General features: G+C 35.8%; 1 non-coding gene across 1 annotated transcript; it reads left to right on the top strand.

Annotated features, from left to right (window-relative positions):
- Window positions 1-387: 387 nt before the first annotated feature.
- LOC127748178 (small nucleolar RNA R71) lies at window positions 388-491 on the top strand. Its single transcript, XR_008010121.1, has one exon. It is a non-coding gene; the product is annotated as a small nucleolar RNA R71 (small nucleolar RNA).
- Window positions 492-10,380: the final 9,889 nt, after the last annotated feature.

Here is a 10,380-nt window from a genome sequence, read left to right as displayed (position 1 = left end):
CAAATAATTAATCTCTGCCATGGCAGGGTTTTCAGGATCATAAGCTTCTTCAGAAGCTGCCTCTCTAGTAATGTTGGATGCATGTTGCAATCCATTCAGATTTTGAGAGATTATGTTGACCTGTTGAGTCAACATTTTGTTCTGAGCCAATATGGCATTCAGAGCATCAATTTCAGAACTCCTTTCTTCTGAAGTACCCCATTATTCACGGAATTCCTCTCAGAGGTATACATGAACTGGTTGTTTGCAACCATGTCAATGAGCTCTTGTGCCTCTTCAGGCATTTTCTTCAGGTGAATAGATCCACCTGCAGAATGGTCCAATGACATTTTTGAAAATTCAGAGAGACCATAATAGAATATATCTAATAAGGTCCATTCAGAAAACATGTCAGATGGGCATCTCTTGGTTAACTGCTTGTATCTTTCCCAAGCTTCATAGAGGGATTCACCATCTTTTTGCTTGAAGGTTTGAACATCCACTCTCAGCTTGCTCAGCTTTTGAGGAGGAAAGAACTTATCTAAGAAGGCAGTAACCAGCTTATCCCAAGAGTTCAGGCTGTCCTTAGGTTGTGAATCCAACCATGTTCTGGCTCTGTCTCTTACAGCAAAAGGAAAAGCATGAGTCTGTAGACTTCAGGATTAACTCCATTCGTCTTTACAGTATCACAGACTTGCAAGAATTCAGTTAAAAACTGATAAGGATCTTCAGATGGAAGTCCATAAAACTTGCAGTTTTGTTGCATTAATGCAACTAGTTGGGGCTTAAGCTCAAAGTTATTGGCTCCAATGGCAGGAATGGAGATGCTTCTTCCATCAAACTTGGACGTTGGCTTTGTGAAGTCACCAAGCATTCTCCTTGCATTATTATTATTATTATTTTCGGCTGCCATGTCTTTCTCTTGTTCGAAAATTTCTGAAAGGTTGTTTCTGGATTGTTGTAATTTAGCTTCTCTTAATTTTCTCTTCAGAGTCCTTTCAGGTTCTGGATCAGCTTCAACAAGAGTGCCTTTATCCTTGTTCCTGCTCATAAGAAAGAGAAGAAAACAAGAGAAGAAAAAGGAATCCTCTATGTCACAGTATAGAGATTCCCTTATGTTAGTAGAAGAAGAAAGAGGTAGAAGAATGAAGAAGGAGGTTCGGATTTTTGGATGAAGATAGGTGAAGAAAAGTGTTGGTAATTAAATAATTAAATAGAAGAAGAGAAGAGAAGGGAGAATTCGAAAATAATTTTTGAAAAGGGGTTAGTATTTTCGAAAATTAAAGTTAATAGGTAATTGAAATTAAACAATTAATTAATTAAAAAGAATTTTTGAAAAAGGGATGAGGTATTTTCGAAAATAGAAGAGGGAAAAGGTAGTTTTGAAAAAGATGAGAAACAAACAAAAAGTTAGTTAGTTGATTGAAAAAGATTTGAAATCAAAATTTGCAAACAAAAGGTTAGTTAGTTGATTGAAAAAGATTTGAAATCAATTTTTTTTTTTAAAAAAGATAAGAAGATAAGAAGTTAGATAAGATATTTTGAAATCAAATTTTGAAAAAGATAAAATTTTTGAAAAAGATAAGATAAAAGATAAAAAGATAAGATAAAAAGATAAAAAGATTTTTAAGAAAAAGATATTTTGAAAAAGATTTAATTTTTAAAATTACTTAACTAACAAGAAACTACAAGATAAGATTCTAGAACTCAAAGATTGAACCTTTCTTAACAAGAAAGTAACAAACTTCAAATTTTTGAACCAATCACATTACTTGTTAGTTAATTTTCGAAAATTTAGTAAAAAGATAAGAAAAAGATTTTGAAAATATTTTGAAAAATAATTTTTGAAATTTTCGAAAATTATAAAGAAAAAATGAAAAAGAAATGATTTTTGAAAAAGATTTTGAAAAGATAAGATTTTTAAAATTGAAATTTTGACTTGACTTGTAAGAAACAACTAATTTTAAAAATTTTTGACCAAGTCAACCCAAAATTTCGAAATTTTGGAGAAAGATAAGGAAAAGATATTTTTTTGATTTTTGAATTTTTAAAGAAAAACACAAAAATGACCCAAAACATGAAAATTTTGGATCAAAACACAAGATGCATGCAAGAACACTATGAATGTCAAGATGAACACCAAGAACACTTTGAAGATCATGATGAACATCAAGAACATAATTTTGAAAAATTTTTGATGCAAAGAAAACATGCAAGACACCAAACATAGAAATCTTTAATGCATGGACTCTAACAAACAAAAAATGCATATGAAAAACAACAAAAGACACAAAACAAGAAATCATCAAGATCAAACAAGAAGACTTGTCAAGAACAACTTGAAGATCATGAAGAACACTATGAATGCATGAGATTTTCGAAAAATGCAAGAAAAATTTTTTTAAAGCATGCAATTGACACCAAACTTAAAAATTGACTCAAGACTCAAGCAAGAACACAAAATATTTTTAGTTTTTATGATTTTATTAATTTTTTTGGGTTTTTAAAAAAATTTCGAAATTATTTTTTTGGAAAAACGAAAAAGAAAAATTTTGAAAAAGTTTTTGAAAAGAAAATTACCTAATCTGAGCAACAAGATGAACCGTCAGTTGTCCATACTCGAACAATCCCCGGCAANNNNGTATGTAGGGCATCACCGTTGTCAATGGCTACATCCCATCCTCTCAGTGAAAACGTTCCTATGCTCTGTCACAGCACGGCTAATCATCTGTCGGTTCTCAATCAGGTTGGAATAGAATCCCTTGATTCTTTTGCGCTTGTCATCACGCCCAGCCTTCAGGAGTTTGAAGCTCGTCACAGTCATTCAATCATAGAGTCCTACTCGGAATACCACAGACAAGGTGAGACTTTCCGGATCCTCATAAATGCCGCCATCTATCTAGCTTATACCACGAAGATTCTGTTGGGGAATCTAAGAGATACGCATTCAAGCTCTGTTGCATGTAGGACGTAAGTGGTTGTCAATCACTCGCGTTCATAATTGAGAATGATAATGAGGGTAATCTGACTCATAACATTCATCCTGTTCTTGGGTACGAATGAATATCTTGGAATAAGAATAAGAGGGATTTGAATAAAAGACAATAGAATTTCATTAATACTTGAGGTACAGCAGAGCTCCACACCCTTAATCTATGGTGTGCAGAAACTCCACCGTTGAAAATACATAAGCAAAGGGTTCAGGCATGGCCGAATGGCCAGCCCCCCTAACGTGATCAATAGCCTCTTAAGATGAAGAATAATACAAAACTGAGACCAAAGATGTCTAATACAATAGATAAATGTCCTATATATACTAGACTAGCTCCTAGGGTTTACATGAGTAAGTATTTGATGTATAAATCCACTTCCGGGGCCCACTTGGTGTGTGTTTGGGCTGAGCTTGATCAATCCACGTGCTAAGGCATTTCCTGGCGTTAAACTTTGAGTTATGACGTGTATTGGGCGTTTAACTCCGGGTCATGACGTTTTTCTGGCGTTTAACTCCAGATAGCAGCATGTACTTGGCGTTCAACGCCAAGTTACGTCGTCATTCTTCGAATAAAGTATGGACTATTATATATTACTGGAAAGCCCTGGATGTCTACTTTCCAACGCCGTTGAGAGCGCGCCAATTGGAGTTCTGTAGCTCCAGAAAATCCATTTCGAGTGCAGGGAGGTCAGATTCCAACAGCATCAGCAGTCCTTTTGTCAGCCTTCTTCAGAGTTTTGCTCAAATCCCTCAATTTCAGTCAGAATTTACCTGAAATCACAGAAAAACACACAAACTCAGAGTAAAGTCCAGAAATGTGAATTTAACATAAAAACCAATGAAAACATCCCTAAAAGTAGCTTAAACTTACTAAAAACTATATAAAAACAATGCCAAAAAGCGTGTAAATTATCCGCTCATCAGTTTGCATTACCCAATTGACATAAAAGGTGGTAGACATGGGTGTTGTGCAACTTAGGAAAAGAAAGATAGAAGTGAAAATCAATCACATAGCAAGCATGGTCCACAAAGCTTAAAAATCTCAAAAATATGCAATTAGGTAAGCTTACGATCCATTTTCACAATTCCAAAATCTCAATGCATGGAATAGGTGATGTAAATAGAGATCAATCATAAACAAGCGTCATCTAACAAAAAATGCATTGATAATACACAAATTACCTCATCATAGATAATGAAATCAAATCACATGCTGGCTAGCTACAACATGCAATTCAAAAGACTCAAAGTGCTCGAAGGCAATTCTCATGTACTTGGTATTCACAAATGTTAAGCATGAAAAATTCAAAACCAAGTAACAAATTATAACCTCAATAAAAGAAATCCAACAATGAATAATTTCAGCATCAAGAAACAGCAAATTAAATTAATAATCTAATACTTACCACCTAAAATAAAAATTAAGCTAACTAATTAAGTAATTAACTAAAGAAAATAATGGTTAATAGTGGTGGTAGATGATGGTTGAATGATGGAAAGAAAAGAAGAGAAGAGAGAAGAAGGAAAGAAATGGAAAGAAGAGAAGAAAAGAAGGTGGGTGAAACAGGGGTTCCCACGCGTACGCATGGGTGATGCGTAAGCGTGGGGTGGAAAAAATGGACACGATGCGTACGCATCAGCGACGCGTAGGAGAGGGAAGTAGAAAATAGAGGGTGACGCGTATGCGTCAGTCATGCGTAAGCGTGAGAAGCAGAAAATAGAGGTTGACGCGTATGCGTGGGAGGAATTTGTGCTAGACGCACAATTCGAGCACCCTACGCGCACAACTCCCTGTTTGGGCCATTGGATGCAACAACACAGTGCTCGCGCAACTCCAGCACACTGAAAATCTTGGGAACGCATGGGTGGGTCCTCTGTTTTTTAAAATTTTTCAAGTTCTAGCACCAACCTAAGCATTCCAAACATCTAAACAACTACCAAAATACCATCAAACCTTATTTAACATACTAGACTACCAAATAAACTCAACAAACCAAACTAAACATGAAATTTAACTTATTTACCAATATATACAAAAGAGAAAAGTGAAAAGATGTTACCATGGTGGGGTGTCTCCTACCTAGCACTTTTATTTATTGTCCTTAAGTTGGACTTAAGGGGAGCTCTCATCAAGGTGGCTTGTACTTGAATTCATCCTTGACTTTCCACCAATGCTTGGACTTCCATTGATTGTTAGAATTTCCAACCAAATGCACCAAACTTTGGTGAAGTTCTACACAGTCATGAGCTCCCAAAATTGATCATCCTCTTGTAATCCGGGATCCCAAATCTTGTTTTCACACCCGTTTTCAAGTATATCATCATAATTTCATCCGGGTGATATGCACATAGAATTCTCATTTGAACACTAAGACATCTTCCTAGACCCAATCAATTGAGAAATATACCAACTCTTACACTTAGATCTTGAAGCTTCAACCTTAATAAACCTTGGTTTACAATACTAACCGCTAATCATCTCTCTTCTACTCTTCAACTCACAAAGCATCCTAAGTTGACCATCTGTTTCTAGCAAATCATATTCAAGTGGAATGAGAAAGCTAAGAGATGAGAGATTTATCCATTTGAATGATGTAATAAATGATGGTGACCTAGGGAGAGATGCTTCCAACGGTCTTGATAGGGCAATTTCTACTCCGTCCACCCTCTATGAAGATCTTCCACCACTTGACAAGATTCTTCAAGCTCTACCTCTTGCCAAGCTTCCTCTAAGTTCAAATACTTTTTCACTGATGCCTTCTAATTCTTTACCATCACTTAAATCATATCTTAGGGGTTGAGTGAAATCTACCTCAACATCAACTTCAAATTCCATGGGGGAAGATTCATCAAGCTCAAAAGGATCATATGTTGATGCGAAATCATCATAAATAGGTGGGTTGGTTGCTTGCCCCATTTCTTCTAATTCTTCATTCAAAATATGCCTTGGAGATTGTGCACTAGCCTCCTCAAAATCAATTTTAAGCTCCACGGAAGAAGGCTCTACAACCTTAGATTCCTCTTTGCATTCAACATCTCCTAAATCTTCAATCACTTCTTTCGGTTCAATTATCTCTACCTCCTCCTCTTGTTGCAATTCTTTCTTCAACTCTTTTTCTTTATCTTGAAGCTTTAAGTTCTTCTCCTCCCTATGCTATTTGGTTGGCCCTCCACATTCATCAATGGGAGTGTCTTGATTGCACGAGTTTAGGTAGGAGGCTATATGGTTAACCACTTCAGTCATGGTAGCCATCATGATTCCCAAATTCTCTAGCTCTTTTTGATCTTCTTCTTCTTGCTTTTAAAGGCGAGAATAGAGATCTTTTTGTCCTTGCATGAAGATTTGGAAAGCTTCATTCACCGAAGGCAGTGGTGAGAAAGAGGATTCATTGTTTGGGAGGGAAGTTTCATAATTGGAAGGTGGTTCATATTGGTGAAAATCTTGAGGTGGTGTATATGAAATTTGTGGTTCTTGGGAGTATTAGTGTTGAAATGGAGGTGGTTCTAAGTATGGCTCATATAGTTGTTGGTATGGTGGGTATGGGTTAGGATCACATGGAGGTGAGTGGTGGTATGGGGCTTGTGAGTAAGGTTGTTAAGGGCTATGTTGAGGGAAGGAGTCATATGCATATGGTGATTGTGGTTGACAACCACAATGAGGGTCCCACATCTATTAGGTTGATATGCATTAGGAGTTAGATTGTACCCATAAGAAACCGGAGGAGGTTGTTGCCAAGAAGAATATTCATATGCTTGAGGCTCTTCCCAACTTTGATTTCTAATTCCTTGATGCAAACTCTCATTGAAGCTTTCATTTCCATTCCCTCCAACATAGTTTGAAGCAAACTTATAGCCAAAGGGATTGGAATTCATCATAGAAAAACAAAAACAAAAAGCAACAAGAAACAAAGAGATAAAATATAACTACTAACTCAAACAAGCAAACCAACAAAAGAGCAAACTATTCACAATATTAACATATATACAATAACCAATAACAAGCACACATTGCAATTCCTCGGCAACGGTACCAAAAACTTGAAATGAAGGTTATCATCGGTCTAGAATTTCTTCTCGGTAAAAGAAATCACTTCGTTGCAAGTATAGTTCTAAACCGACAATTAACCCTCAATCAAAGTTTAAATTTTGGTTGTCACGAGTTTAACCCAATAAAAATAACCGAGAGTATTGCTCCCGGGTCGTTCTCCCTAGGAATTACAATTGAGTGCTCAATTATTGGTTATAAGTTTCACGGGGTGGGTTGATAAAAGTGCGAGAAATTAAATGGCGGGAAAATAAAGTAAACAACTAAAGAGAACAAATACTAAAGAGAGCATTCTTGGCTAGGATTGAGAATCTAGGTTTTCTATCCTAGTCATTAATCATAACACAATAGTTATCAAGAGATAATCCTATTTCGTTATCTCCAACATCGGGAGAAAATCAAATAAGACTAGTTAATCTCAATCCATAAGTCTTAATCACCTTACTAATTGAATTAGCGTCAATGGAAACAATATTAACTAACAACTCTAGATCACCAACATGAGTTGGGTATTAATAACTCAAGAGCACCTAATTTCTCTTTCCAAGCCAAGAATGCACAAAATCTACTTTAAACCTAAGCCAAGCATTTTGTCAAACACTTGGAAGGCATAAAAGAAAAGCATAGTAAAATTGCAAGAATAATAAAATCTAAAACTACCAAATGCAAGAAGATAATAATAACAACTCAATTAAACAATAAGAAACATAAAAAGACATCAATTGTGTTAAATGAAATTCAAAGTAACAAGAGTGTTCATAAACTAAAAGGTGGGTCGAATGAGAAATTAACAAGAAGAAATAAGAGAACAAAGATGTAATAACAAGAAATTTCAAGGAAAACTAAATGAAAACAAGAAATAAAATAACACTAACAATAACAACTCATTTTGCAAATTCACACTTTATCTCACCAATACTCAATCATCAACCAACCAATTCATTATCACATTTATTCCGATTCATTCAAACACCCAACATATCACAATTTTTACTAAACTAAATAATCAACCACAATAATTCAACAATAATCCTAGCTCCACTAGCCTAGGATTTTATGTCACATTACATGGTACTTATATGAAATTTGCACCCATACCTTAATGTCGTAATTTCAAGCTTTTCCTTCAATTTTCCAAACCTCAATTTGACTCACACCAATGTCCAAGTCCAATCTCCACAAATCTACCAAATGAACCTTTTAATTACTCAATCTAACACCATATCATACAATTTGGCACAGTGTCGGCTCACATAAATTGATGAACCAAGAGGAGAAAAGGAATCTTTACCTTTATCTGCTGAAATCGGTGATGTAAATCACCAAGAACACAAGCTATATGACTCCTATAACATCAAAATTACCAAACTCCTCAATACCCAAGCACAATATATGAAATTAGTTTTGAATGAGAAACTGGTGCTAGAATTTTGAGTTACTCATCAAACTAATCAAATATAATTGAAGAGGGGGTGACAAAGTTCACGTGACAATAAACGGCTCGTCAATCAGAGCTCCAAATCAAAAGTTATGGTGGTTTGAAGTATAGATGTTAGGATTTGTTCTCACCTCACTCTCTTCTCTTTTCCACGAACTCTCTCAATTGAAGGGGGTGAGTGCTGAAATTTGTGGAGTTATGAGCTTATATAAGTGTGGGCTTGGGCTTTGGGCCCAATGTGAGCCCGGTTGGTAATTTTTGGCTCGTTTACAAAATGGGTTAAAAATGAAATTAATTTGATCATTCTAGAGGCCTAAAAAATATGTTTGAATCAATTACGGACAATTAGGAGAAAATTCACAAAAGCATGCATCTCCAAGTAATAAGCATAAGTTAAGTTGATAAATTTTACTCTTTTCAATCTAAAAATCATCATAAAATATGAATTTTTCATTAACTATGATGTGAGCCTTCATATTTGCAAAACACTAGGCAATTCATAGTTAGTGTAACACCCTAACCATCAAAGTGTCATGCTTCTGGTTGTGCCTCTCTGATAGCTTGAGAATTACAATGACTTTTATAATATTTAATACTAAAATATGAGTCTGTTTAAAACTTAAATCGTATAATCGCTCATAAGACTTTTTAATAAATGACATACATCCATACGAATATCAATACTTACAAAGGATACATACATATGGTGGACGAAATTGTGATTCAATTGTTATTCCATTTTGCAAAATTCATTGCTTTTCATTCCCTGGTAATGGCGCCAAAAACATGATGCCAATACCATAGTTCACAACTCCGTTCAACTTAACCAACAAGTGTACTGGGTCATCCAAGTAATACCTTACGTGAGTAAGGGTCGATCCCACAGAGATTGTTGGTATGAAGCAAGCTATGGTTACCTTGTAAATCTCAGTTAGGCAGATTAAATAGTTTTGGGTTTCGAAAATTAATAGTAAAAAGAAAATAAAAAGGATAGAAATACTTATGTAAATTAATAGTGGGAATTTCAGATACAGGAGTTTGAAACTCGTCACAGTCATTCAATCCCAGAATCCTACTCGGAATACCACAGACAAGGTTTAGACCTTCCAGATCCTCATGAATGCCGCCATCTATCTAGCTTATACCACGAAGATTCTGTTGGGGAATCTAAGAGATATGCGCCCGGCCTAGAGTAGAACGAAAGTGGTTGTCAATCACGCGCGTTCATAGGTGAGAATGATGATGAGTATCACGGATCATCACATTCATCAAAGTGTAGTGCAACGTATATCTTGGAATAAGAATAAAAGAGAATTGAATAGAAAGTAATAGTAATTGTATTGAAACTTGAGGTACAGCAGAGCTCCACACCCTTAATCTATGGTGTGCAGAAACTCCACTGTTGAAAATACATAAGTAAAAGGTTCAGGCATGGCTGAATGGCCAGCCCTCTCCATGATCAAGAGACCGAATAGTCAAAAGATTAATCTGTCAAAAGATGTCTAATACAATAGTAACTTATCCTATTTATACTAGACTAGCTACTAGGGTTTACAAGAGTAAGTATTTGATGCATAAATCCACTTTCGGGGCCCACTTGGTGTATGCTTGGGCTGAGCTTGATCTATCCACGAGCTGAGGCTTTTCTTGGAGTTGAACTCCAAGTTATGACGTGTTTTTGGCGTTCAACTCCGGATAATGACGTTTTTCTGGCGTTTAACTCCAGACAGCAGCATGTACTTGGCGTTCAATGCCAAGTTACGTCGTCAATTTCCGAATAAAGTATGGACTATTATATATTGCTGGAAAGATCTGGATGTCTACTTTCCAACGCCGTTAAGAGCGCGCCAATTGGAGTTCTGTAGCTCCAGAAAATCCATTTCGAGTGCAGGGAGGTCAGATTCCAACAGCATCAGCAGTCCTTTT

Source organism: Arachis duranensis, chromosome 5 (genome assembly GCF_000817695.3).
Source record: "Arachis duranensis cultivar V14167 chromosome 5, aradu.V14167.gnm2.J7QH, whole genome shotgun sequence".
NCBI classification, from domain to species: domain Eukaryota; kingdom Viridiplantae; phylum Streptophyta; class Magnoliopsida; order Fabales; family Fabaceae; genus Arachis; species Arachis duranensis.
Note: the sequence above shows the minus strand (reverse complement) of the source record. Positions and strands in the feature narration are given on the sequence as shown.